Source organism: Pteropus alecto, unplaced genomic scaffold (genome assembly GCF_000325575.1).
Source record: "Pteropus alecto unplaced genomic scaffold, ASM32557v1 scaffold35, whole genome shotgun sequence".
Classification (NCBI taxonomy): Eukaryota; Metazoa; Chordata; class Mammalia; order Chiroptera; family Pteropodidae; genus Pteropus; species Pteropus alecto.
The window spans coordinates 7,369,570-7,382,852 of record NW_006437828.1 but is presented as its reverse complement, the minus strand read 5'-3'; the positions used below and the strand labels follow the sequence as shown (position 1 = coordinate 7,382,852).

The 13,283-nt window shown below is 38.4% G+C and overlaps 1 long non-coding RNA gene across 5 annotated transcripts in view; it reads right to left on the bottom strand.

The window, feature by feature from the left end:
- Positions 1–13,283, bottom strand: part of LOC107195869 — a 49,431-nt gene that overhangs the window by 32,724 nt on the left and 3,424 nt on the right. Inside the window, exon 3 of one of the 5 annotated variants that reach the window (XR_001517171.2) lies at positions 11,219–11,666. The exons of the other annotated variants lie outside the window; for them this stretch is intronic. This is a non-coding gene — a long non-coding RNA (uncharacterized LOC107195869). The remainder of the gene's footprint in view (positions 1–11,218; positions 11,667–13,283) is intronic. 5 annotated transcript variants of the gene reach the window in all.

Below are 13,283 nucleotides of genomic sequence, written 5' to 3'. Positions count from 1 at the left end.
ATTTACCGATGGGCAGTGACTACACAGTCCTATATATATATATGTCTTACTGTTGCATTATACACTTGAAACTTACTGGATTTCATTAGCCAATGTCATCATAACAAAAAATAATAATAATAAAAATAAATAAATAAAAAGTAAAGAGAAAAAAAATAAAGGTAAAGCTATTTCAGCATGGCACAGTACAGTCTAACTGTGGGAGAGACACACATGTCTGCTTTCTTAGAATACTCCCTAGCTCTCTCCAGGACTTCGCCATCATCTTTCAACAAACGAGGTCTTGTTAACATTAATAATACAAATTTTTTTACTTAACCCCATTGCTCATTCAGGACCTTTACGTCCTAAGTAGAGTGTTCGATTATTTCCAAGCATCTACAATGGATGGTCCACATCTCTTTGCCCCTGTCCTCTAACCACAGAGTCACCTCGTGTCATAAGTCACGGTGGCATAAGTCACGGTGGCCATACCAAGAATGTCTAGGTCCTGGCAAGAGTGCCATCTTCCAAGCTTCCCTGTCTTTAGTCAGGTCCCAGAAACGGATTCTGAGACAGGGAGTTGCAAGCGGAAGGTTTTGGGGGGCGTGGTCTCAGGTAATCCACCTGTACAGAAGCAAGGACGGCACGCTGAGCAGAGGGAGAGTCCAGGAGCTCCTCTAGTCCTGCGGTCCCCTCGGGAGGGAGGATGGCATTTCGATGTTGTCCCATGTTGAGTAAACCAGCTGGGCCTTTGTGTTTCTCCAGTAGCCAGTCATTGGCCACTGGCTGCTCTGGGCGGGGGAGACGGGGTAGGGAGTGGGGACAGTTCCCCGTGGTGGAGGGCAATGTCCTGTGCGGAACACAGCTGTGAGCCATCAGCAGGCAATGTCCTGTGCGGGACACAGCTGTGAGCCACCAGCATCTGAGGTAGGGGTGTCTGGGCTCACTCTCATCCACTCTTCGGCCACTCATACCCCCGTGCCTTTTTATAGTCAATTCACCTCATCTGCAAATAGCTTACCCAAACACTCTGGTTGGTCTTGTTTCCTGGGGGGAACGGAAGCCCCACTGCAGCAGTTGCCTGGAGACTGTATCTGACACCCCACACCCACCTCTTCCTTTCCCCATTCTAGATTCCCTTTAACCTCTGTTAGCACCCATGCTGGTCTCGGTGGCCTACCTAGTACAATGACCCAGACGCTCATTCCTGCGGGGCCCGAGTACCTGGTTACCAGGATCCTGCAGTGTCGGCATCTGTTGATGTACTACTAAACTGGTTGACTGACAACCAAGAGACACACTTATAGATTCCTTGGGCACAAAACATATTCTACCCTCCCGCATGGCGCTGCAGTGACCCTACACTCCTCCTAAACTCAGGGTCAATTATACCTGGCTTCAGCCAGAGGGGCTTCTGACAGAAACTGCCATAGGGTGTCTGAAGGCATGGAGCTCTCAGAGACCCGGCTGCACCATTAAGATGCTATGATGTGTAATGTGTTTACTAAAAAAAACATATTCTCGGTGGAAAAAAATAATTCGATGAAATATTTGTGTTTCTCTGCCCTGATACCTGCAGACTTTTCCATCAAGAAGCTAATACTTTTCATTGATCCTGAATCCTTATCTAGCTACTTCCCACCTCTTTCTTTTCTTTCATAGCCAAATTCCCCAAAAGACCACCCATACCAGCATTTTCCAAAGCATCCAAGGAAACACTAGTTTCATGGTACTAAAACGCAATTTTACGGTAAATGCATTTGCGAATTTTAATCATCACTAACAGCTTAGATTTACTGATGGCTTAAAACAAATCAGGGACTATGCTAAGAGCTTTCAAAATATTATCTCATTTATTTTATTCAGGCATTCACTCATTCAACAAATATTTACTGAGTCCCTACTATGTACCAGTCACTGTAGTAGATGCTATGAATGAAACACAATACAATAACCACAGAAGACATAGTTCCTACCCTCATAGGGCTCACGCTTTAGTGGGAAGAAAGGTATTAATCAAAGAATCACAAACAAATGTAAAATTACAGTGGTGCTTAATGCTATAAAGGGGACATACACGGTAGTATAAGAGAATGTGATAGGGAAGTTGACTTAGGATAAGTTAGAGAAGACTTCTCGAAGAAACTGGAATTTGGGTTGGGATTAGAATAATAAATAGTGTCTATTCACTATTATATGTACAATTATTAAATAGATACGATTTATGTAGAATGCATACAAATATATATGCACAAATATATATATTAAGTGTATACAATTAGATATACTATGCAATTGGGGGTGAAGGGAAATCAGTGAAAGATATCACGCAATGAATGACACGATTGGATCTGCATTTTAGAAAGATCATCCTGTAACTTATGCGGAGAAGAGACGAGAGGGTGACAAGATTGGATGCTGTGGTTAAGCTGCGAACCGGGGCAGAGGCAGGGAGGCCGAGGAGAGAGAAAAGCGTAGATGGCTATGCACGAGGGACTCGACAGGACTCGGCTGTCATTGGGATGTGAGAAGTAACGGTATGAAAAGGTTTAAGAGGCACCTAAGGTTTCTAATTTGGTGAATGGATTAAAATGGGCTACTACCGACTAGCACAGGGATACGGGAGGGAAAGCAAGTTTTGTGGAGAAGAGATGGATTCAGTTTTGAGTCTAAGGTATCTGTGAGCCCTTTAGATTAGGATTATTCAATTTAAGGACTTTTGATATTTTAGGCCAGAACATTCTTTGTTGTAAGCTGTTGTCCAGCTCACGGCAAGATGTTTAGTGGCCTGACCCACTAGATGCCAGTACTACCCTGTCCCCAATTCTGAAAATCAGAAATGTCTCTAGACAGCCAAATGTTCTTTGGGGGACAGAACTGCTCCTTGCTGAGAATCACTGATTTAGATGGAGGTTGCTCCCAGGATTTCGACTGTGATACAAGTGCTCATGCTTCATCTCAGCCCACACCTTCTCCTGAGCTCTGGGTTCACAGAAGACATGTCCAGATTGGCTGGACAGGATGAGGAACCAATTCAGTTCAGGGTGATATTTACATTCCATCTGCACGAATTCTATTCATAATCCCATTGCCAGTTCTTTAAAATGCATGAGGAGCACAAACTGCTGTCGAATTCCTATATGTATAGAGACATTTCTTGAAGAAAGAGAAAAATGAAAGAATACTGTTATATTTCTTTTGGGACTGTTTTTCCTGGGAGTAATGGCTCCTCAGTAGCTAAATAGGTAGATATTTTAGGACCTTAGGGAAATCTAAGAATTCAGAAACAGACTCTCAATGACCTAAAATTGGTCAAATTGGGTTGTCCCAAATTCATGGATTTAAATGTGTCAAGGAGAATTCGTTCCTACACGTCCTCTTGGTGTAGGAATAGAGCTGATGTTCTATTTTATTGTTTCCTCCAATAATAAGTGAATGTATGCTTATGGCAGAAATATTTTAAAACATAAAAAGCATAAACAAAAATTTATAATTATTCATGAATGGATCACTTAGATATAACCTGAATTTTATCCTTATTATACATTTCTCATTTTTTAAAAATTGGAATCATGTTGGATATATAGTTTTGCTTCCTAGCCTTTTAAACATCACATTGTGAAGATGTTATGACTGTCGCATAATTTAGTTAGTCGTTCCTACTGAACAATTAGTTTTCGGTATTTCAGTATAAATAATGCTGCACAAAACATCCTTGGACCAAATCCCTGATGGCATCTCTGTGTATTTCCTCAAGCTGGAGTGCTAGAGGGCTGTAAAACGTTTGCAGGCCCGATACTGCATTCCAGAATAACTGTACCACTTTACACGCCCGCCCGTGATGTGTAAGGTGAGCCTCCTACCCCATTTTCACCTTTGTTACCAAGGCTTTAAAAAGAATCTTTGCCTGTTTGATGTGCATAAGCGTTTTTTCCACCTTGAGCTGGGCAATCAAGTCTGTGCTGTCCGTTGGTTTCCAAGGGGCACAATGCCCATTGTAGCAGTGGCAAAGGAGAAGCCCTCAGGCTGACTGCGGCTGGGAGCACCCAGGGGGGTGCAAGAGGGAGGCTGGGAAGTGGGTTTGCACCCCGCCCCCCAATACTGCTTTATGCACAGGTGCCTCCCATGACCCCTCCCCTGTCTTAGGGGCATCTGGCATCATTATGCTTTCTACCTCTATCGCATTTTGCTCTCCAAATTATTTAATAGTTACTGGGCAAGGCTAAATTTCTTAACCATCGGAGGGCATTGACATTTTGCTTTTGTTCGTTTCACTTACAAACACAGCGAAGTGTCTCTTCCACCTACACAGGGGCCTACAGGTCTTGGAGGGTTTGGAGAAGACTCTTGTCCTGAAGGGCTGGGCTCGTCCTGAGTGACAGCAACACCCGTGTGTTAGGGTCGTGTTAGGGACCTGTTCCTGAAACTTCGCTGACCAAGTGGCAGAGCAAAGGGAGGGAGCCGTCAGTCTGTCTCTGGCTGAAGGCAAAGCTATAGGTGAGAGCTCCTACTTGTTTTGTCGATTTGTTCACTGGGTTTGTGATGTGGGCATGGTGGTATGAGATATTTTTTCTTCCACCTTCTCTCCCTTCCTTCCTTCTTCAAATTACAAAAATGACACACACTTGTTCGAACCTGTGTTTCTCAGAACAAGCACATGTTGTTTTTGTAATTTAAAATAATACCGAAAGAAATAAACATTTCTCCCTTTCATCGTCCCCCCCTGTGAGGTAATCATGTTCACAGACTGGTGGGTGACCCACCTCTCCCGGAACTCACACGACATGTGCCAACATGAGCATGTGGAGGGACTGTTCACTTCTTTTCCTTTCTTTTACTATTATGCCTATTATTATATTATGTCTGTTGCTATTATTACTATTATGCCCATTACTCTGCAACTTGCTTTGTTAATTACACATCGTTTCAAGTCAACAGACATAGACTAACTTACTCATTCTCCCTGTAAAAATAGCTTTTGACTGAAGGAAGTACAAGGAGCACATGGCACCAGGTTCACACCGCATAGATGTACTCATGGACGTGTCATCTGCCTCCCGCCCAGGCCCTCAGTCTTCTTCCCCAGAGGCAACGACTGCACATAACAACAGGACACTAAGAAAGCACTATACGTGCGATTACAGTTTTATTGTAAAGGATACAAATCAAGAACAGCCAAATGAGTCATACAGGAAGAAACCTGGGAGGGTCCCAAGCATGGAGATTCTGTGTCCTCTCTCCCTGGAACCAGGGTGCATCACCCTCCCAACACATCAGCGTGCCCACTACCAGGAAGCTTGGTGTCCGGGGTTTTGGCCATGTGATTGAGTTCCATCTCTAGCTCTTCCTCTCTCCAGAGGTCAGGAGGTTGGGCCGCTAGCCTCCACCCTCTTAATCACACAGTTGGTCTTTCCGGCATGACCAGCCCCCATTGAGTTATATGGGGTCCCACCGTGAGTCACCTCATTACTGTAAACTCAAGTGTAATCCAAAGGGGTTCATGAATAAGACACCCCTATCTGTGCCAGGAACCTGAGACAAAGACCAAATTCTTTATGACAGGCTCCAAAGCACAATTCAAAAGCTACTGACTAACAGAGCAAACACTAAGCTTTTAAATATAACACAGTCTAAAAAGATTATAAATTCCATGAGGGCAAGGGACTGGTTTACTCACTGCTATTCCCCCAGTGAACAGCACATTGCACAGCATACAGTGGGCACTCAGTAACTTTGCATGAAATAGTTTCCATACTCAATCAGACGTTGTCTAGCACTGTTTTTCCCTAGTTACTTCAATCACCAAAATGTACTTTCTCTTCCCCATATTTAGTCCGTAAGCTCCTAGAGGCCAGAGGTCTTTGTATATTCTGACTAGGGATGTGATAAATGCTTATTAAGCAAATTAATCCTTTGTTAAAAATAATCACAGTGGGTTATGCTTAAAGAATTATTTACTTCAAATGACACGGTAGATTAAAAGAAAACATATCAAGAAAACTACAGACCAATATCTCTGATGAATACAGATGCAAAATCCTAAACAAAATCCTAGCAAATCAAATACAACAATACATTAAAAAGATTATACATCACAATCAAGGGGCACAAACATATTCAGATCTATCAGTGTGATACATTGCATAAAGAAAATAAAAGATAAAAATCATATGATCATACGAATAGATGAAGAAGAAGGATTGACAAGATACGACATCCATTTATGGTGAAAACATTCAATAAAATGGGTATAGAAGGAAAGTACTTCAACATAATAAAGGCCACATATGACAAACTCTCAGCTGACACCATACTCAACGGTGAAAAACTGAAAGCTTTTCTCCTAAGATCACGAATAAGACAAGGATGCCTGCTCTCACCACTGTTACTCAACACAGTAATGGAAGTCCTAGCCAGAGCAATCAGGCAAGAGAAATAAATAAAAGGCATCTAAGCTGGGAATAAAGAAGCTAAATTGTCACTTTTTACAGACAACATGATTTTTTACACAGTCTACCAAAAAACTATTAAAAACAATAAACGAAGTTGCAGAATACATAATTAATGTATAAAAATTCATTCCGTTGCTATATACTAATAAAAAAATTTCAGAAAAAGAAATGAAAAACAGTTCCTTTTGTAATTGCAACAAAAAGAATACCCAAGAATAAACCTAACGAAGCATGTGAAGGACCTATACACTGAAAACTACAAGACATTATTAAAAAAAATTAAAGAAGACACAAAAGAAATGGAAAGATATTCTGTGTTTGCAGGTGGGAAGAATTAACATAGTTAAAAGGGCTATATTATCCAAAGCAATATACAGATTTAATGCAATCACCATCAAAATCCCAATGGCATTTTTAACTAAGAAATAGAACAAAAAATCATCAGATTTGTATGAAAATGCAAAAGACCTCAAAGAACCAAAGTAATTCTGAGAAAAAAGGACAAGGCCAGAGCTATCATACTCCCTGACTTCAAATTATACTACAAAGCAACAACAATCAAAAGAGTATAGTATTGACAGAAAAACAGACACGCAGACCAATGGAACAGAATTAAGAACTAAAACAAATATAAATCCACATATATATGGGCAAGTAATTTTCGAAAAAGCAGCCAAATGCATACACAGGAGAAAAGAAAGCCTCTTCTATAAATGGTGCTGGGAAAATTGGAAAGTCATACGGAGAAAAAATGAAAGTAGGTGGCTATTTGTCACCAAACCCCAAAATGAATTCAAACTGGATCAAAAACCTAAATATAAGACCTGACTCAATAAATTGCATAGAAGAAAACATAGGTACCAAACCCATGGCCCTTGGTCTTAGAGAGGAGTTTATGAATTTGACCTCAAAGGCAAGGGAAGTAAAAGCAAAGATAAATGAATGGGACTATATCAAACTAAAAAGCTTCTGCACAGCAAAAGAAACCATCAACAAAACAAAGAGGCAACCTTTTGAATGGGAGAAGGTATTTACAAACAACATCTCTGATAAGGAGCTAATATCCAAAACATATAAAGACTCATATAATTCAACAAAAGAACAAACAATCTAATTAAAAAATGGGCAGAGAACATGAACAAACACTGCTTCCAAGAAGATATACAAACAGTCCATAGACATGAAAAAATGCTCAACTACACTAGCTATTAGGGAAATGCAAATCCAAACCATCTGTTAGAATGGCTATTATCAACAAAACAAGTAATGACAAGTGTTGGAGAGGTTGTGGAGAAAAAGGAACCCTCATACACTGCTGGTGGGAATGTAAATTGGTACAGCCACTATGGAAAACAGTATGGAGGTTCCTCAAAAAATTAAGAATAGAATTATCATATGACTCAGCAATACCTCCTCTGAACATCCACCTGAAAAATTTGAAAACATTTACTTGTAGATATATATGTACCCCTATTTACAGTGCGGCCGTGACATAGAAATAACCAAAGCTCCTTTGATAGATCATTGGATAAAGATGTGGTACATATTATTCAGCCATAAGAAAAGATGAAATACTGCCATTTGCAACAGCATGGATGGATCTTGAAATTATCATGCTAAGCGAAATTAAGTTGGATGGAAAAAGTTGAGAACCGTATGATTTCACTCATTTTTGGGATATAAAACTGAAAGCAACCAATGAACAAGACAAACAAACAAACAAACACTCATGGACACAGACAACAGTATAGTGGTTACCTGAGGGAAAGGCAGGTGGCAGAGGCAGAAAAGAACAAAGGGGTCAAATACATGGAGACAGAAGGAGATTTGACTTTGGATGGTGAACACACAATGCCATATACAGATGATGTATTATAGAATTGTATGCTTGAAACCTATATAATTTTATTAACCAATGTCACCCCCAATAAATTGAGTAAAAAATAAAATGGATATCACACATGATTTGATCATAACACAAAAAATTCACAACGGCAATTTTAGATAATCATTTACAATTAAATTCTGGGGTCTCTTGTTTAATTGAGAAAAGGCTGTTAAGGGTTAGGTGCATGGAGATCAATAGTTTAGAAAAAGGGTTAAGCATCATCTATGTTCAAAGAGAGTTTTTTTGTTTTTTAGCTTTGAGGCATAATTGACAAATAAAACTGTAAGATATTTAAAGTGTACCTCATGATTTGATATATGCATACATTGTGAAAAAAGTCCTCCATTTAATATATCTATCACCGTGTGTGTGTGTGTGTGTGTGTGTGTGTGTGTGTGTGTAGTAGTAGTAGTAGTAGTAGTTTTTTGGTGAGAACATTTAAGTTCTACTCTCTTAGCAAATTTCAATTATACAGTACAGTGTTATCAACTGGAGTCACCATATTATATATTAGATCCTCAGACCTTATTCATCTTATAACTGGAAGCTTGTACCCGTCTACCAAGCTCCCCCTATTCTTCACGCCCCCCAGCCCCTGGTGTCCACTTTTCTACTTCTAACAGTTTTTGAAGCTGTTATTAAATTGACATTTTACTACTAGACATACGTGCTAATGTTTCTGTGACTACAGTGATGGGCAGTGCGCTTTGTACGAAGTCATCTTAGATGGTGACTTTTCCTCCCTCTTGCCTCCCACTCCAACTATATATAAAGGACTGTTTATTACAACCATTTGGTTCTGAGAAAAAGATTTTCCATAACACACCACCCACATCCATGCTTACTTCTTCTTTGCTACCTATTTTGACTGTTTAGCCCCAAACTAATGACTTCCTATTCTTCTCTAGTGTCTATTTACTATATTTTCTTTTGAAAATTACCACTAAATAGTACTGATTTAGGCATCGTCTCTTGACACCTGGGCCTACAGTCTTAAAGAGGTAATGCCAAAGAATCTAGTAAAAGTGAAAAAAAATAGACATACAATGATTAAAATTTAAATGTAAAAGAAACTAATAACCACATCACACCCATTAGGAGGGCTGCTATAAGAAAAAAAAAAAAAGCAAAAAATAACAAGCGTTAATGAGGATATGTAGAAATTAAAACCCTTGTACACTGTTGGTGGGAATATAAAATGGTGCAGCTGCTGTGGAAAATATTATGGTGTTTCCTCAAAAAAATTAAAAATAGAATGGCCATGTGATTCAGAAATTCCACTTCTGGGTATATACTCAAAAGAATTAAAAGCAGAAACTAAAAGAGATATTTATACACACACCCATGCTTATAGGAGCATTTTCACAATAGCCAAAAGGTGAAAGCAACCCAAGTGTCCACTGATGGACAAATGGATAAACAAAATGTGGTGTATACATATAAAAGAATATTTTTCAGCCTTAAAAAAGAATGAATTCAGACGTATGCTACAACATGGAGGAAGCTTGAGTACACTATGATAAACAAAATAAGACGGTCACAAAAGGACAAATACTGTATGATTGCACTTATATGATGTGATGGTTAATTTTATGTTAACTTGACTGTGCCTTGGGATGCCCAGTTATTTGGTCAAACGTTCTGGGTGTGTCAGTGAGGGTGTCTGGGGATGAGACTAACATGTGAAATGACAGACTGAGGAAAGCATATCGCCCTCCCTAATGTGGGTGGGCCTCGTCCAATCAGCTGAAGGCCTGAATAGAACAAAAAGGCTGACCTTCCCGTAAGAGTGTTGTGCCCTTTTAGACCTCTGTCAAATGTAAGAAAAGCTACTTATGATAGGATCAAGACTTCTAGAATACCCTCAACATAATATTTACATTTAATCACCACTTAAGATCCATTATCAAGTTGCCTAATTTCTGAAAATTGGTTACCCACATTAACATTTCCTGAACACCTACTATGTGATCTGCTAACATATCTGCTAATAAAACATATATATATATTTGAATCCTCACAACTATTATTATTTCTGTTTTACAGATGAGGAAATTGAGATGCAGAAATGCTAAGTAATTTACCCAATGTCACACAACCAGAAGTGATGAAGTATGATGGGAACCCAGATTTGCCTGGTTCCAAAGCCCACAGTCTTATGACTTGATATTTCTCCCTTAGTTCCACTTATTTACTCACAAAGATTTGAGAATTTGAGCTGCATAAGTATATTGGCAACTACTGAAAAAAAAGTGTTACTATTTTTAATATGGAGAGAGTTCTGAAAAACAGAACAATATTTCAAAAAAATACATGAAGGAGAATTAGACAATTAGTAACAAAAATACAAACGATTTTATACTTATGAATAAATGTTCATCCTCACTGGCAGTCAAAGGGATAAAAATTAAAATATCGATGAGACAATTCCTTTATGTTCCCCAAATTTACTTAAGATTATCAGGAGAAAAAAACCAATCCTCTCTTCCTCTTCCTCATCAATCCACTTCCTACAACTGTTTTCAATTCTTTTAGCTGATTCTTGATATTTATCTTAATATCTCTAAAAATATGCTTATATTGCTGCTTCGAGTTTTCTGTTTTAGGCATTATCTATTGACGTTTCTACTTTGGAAGATGGGAATTTAGCTCCTATTCACATCCTTGCCCTCACTAGTCACTGTCCTCATACCTTGCTACTAAAGTTATGTCATAATTTTGGCTTAATATTCAATGTTTACATCAGTTACAGCTGAGCCACATTCTAGACATTCTACTTTACCTTTCCTGAACATTCTTTTTTCTTTGAAATTAATATTTTGTTCAGTTTTTCATATATTCATCATTAGCTCACTACATTCAAACCCAATAGTATTTTCCATTTTCTTGACAATACCTAGTGACTTTGATCTTCTTAAAGATGTCTCCTTGAATCCTGTGACCTGATCCCATGGAGACTGGTGGCCTTTTGGCCCGCTGTACAGCAATCTCCTCTGAACCTCTCTTCACCATCGCTCCTGGATTCTTCCCTCCTGTGTCACATCTCTATTTCCCAAAGTCCCATGTCTTCCTCTTTCTTGGCTTACTCCCTCTCTTCTCAAAAGTGGTGCATTGGAAATCAATTGTTTTTGAGATTTTGCATGCCTGAAAACATCTCTCTTCTACCTTCACTCTTACTTGATAGTTTGGCTGGGTATATAATTCTTGGAAATGATTTTCCTTCAGAATTTTGAAGACATTGCTTCATTGTCTTCTGGCTTCCACTGTTGCTACAGTGAGGGCAAATTTCTCGGGGGGGGGGCAGAATTAATGTATAGCAAATAGACTTCTTGCTATAATATATCCTGAAATAAAAAACACATGGCAAGAAGTACCATTTATGCATTCAATATTCAACAAATTTAGGTACTATAACTCACTACAAAAGTGAAATAAAAAGTTATGTTATGGCATCTTTATTGTCCTGATGAATAGGCACCTGGAGTTACAGTGTGTCCCTCTGTTCCCGTTAGTTATGACTTTGGAAGTCTAATGACATTCTGATTCATAACTTTTATATGAAGACCAATTTTTCTCTCTGGAAGCTAGAAAATTCTTTTTCTTTTCTTTTTTTTGGGGGGGGGCGGGGTCCTCAGTTTACTGAAATTTCACAAACAGCTTCCTTGGGCTGAGCCCTTTTACTCTGAATACTTGCTACTTTGATTTCTGGGAAATTCTGTTGAATTTTGATGATCCAGTAATTTACTTCCCCGTTCATTCGTTCTCCAGGAACTATGGAACTCTGGAATTTGTATGTTAGATCTCTTGGACTGATTCTCTAAATTTTAAGTCTTTTATTTTCCTTTTTTTAGTCTTTTTGTTCCCCTTTCTGGGGAACTTATTCAATTTTATTTTCCAATCTTTCTACTGAGTTCCTTTTATTTCTGCTATAAAAATCAGTCTTTATACACAACTAATTTTTGTCTTTGTGGATTCTCTTATCTTTTTTTACTTCATTAATTTTTATATCTTTACTATTCCTTCTTTCAACTTCCTTTGGATTTAATCTATTATTTTTTTTATACTTCTTAAGTTGAAAAATTAGCCCATTAATTTTCAGCCTTTAAGCACAGTATGACTTTAGTTCCATATACAGAATTTAATAGGAGGCATTTTTATTATCATTCAATTCCAAGTGTTTCCTGATTTTATTTTCTTGACTATGAATATATAGAAGCATATATTTTTAAAAATTGGCATAAAATTTATTTCTTACTTAATTGTATTAATATCAGAAGTTATGTTCTTTATTCTTTGATTTTTGTTGAAACTTTCTTATGTCTTTTAATATAACCCATTTTAATGTATTATTTGTTCTTGCAAATAATTTATACTCTCCAACTGATTCTTGCTAATTTTTTTTTGTGCTCATCAAAGTTTGTTAATGGTGCTGTTTGAATGTTCTATATATTTACTGAGTCCATTTTAAATGAAAATTATTGACTTTTTCATAACAAGCAAATATTGTATATTAATGCCTCAAATCTACCTTACTTTCAAGTAGAAGCTGCAAATTCTTAAGGGGTAAAAATAATTCCATCTAGAATCAAGCAGACAGATGTGATTTTTTTGCTACCCCTGCAGTTTTTTTTCTCCTATTCTACCATTTAACTAACTGTATAGCCCTCTGCCAGTCCCGGCTGTATGCTGGGGCCTTCGACCTCCTTCCTTCCCTGTGGGTGCTCCCTAGAGCTATGGGCAGAGAGAGTAGAAGTAGATGTCTCCCAGGCACCCAGCACATTCAGTGACCCCTTACCTTCCCAGACTCTTCTTCCATCTTCATTCTTGGTTTTAAAGAATTTTCCCTACTTTCATATAAGCTTGAAAATTCATTTTAAATGGCACTTTAAAATATTTTAGGTGTTTTGGTGTGAGAGGGTTTCTGCTAGTGTATCTTATCTTACCCCTCCCTTTTTTTTCTC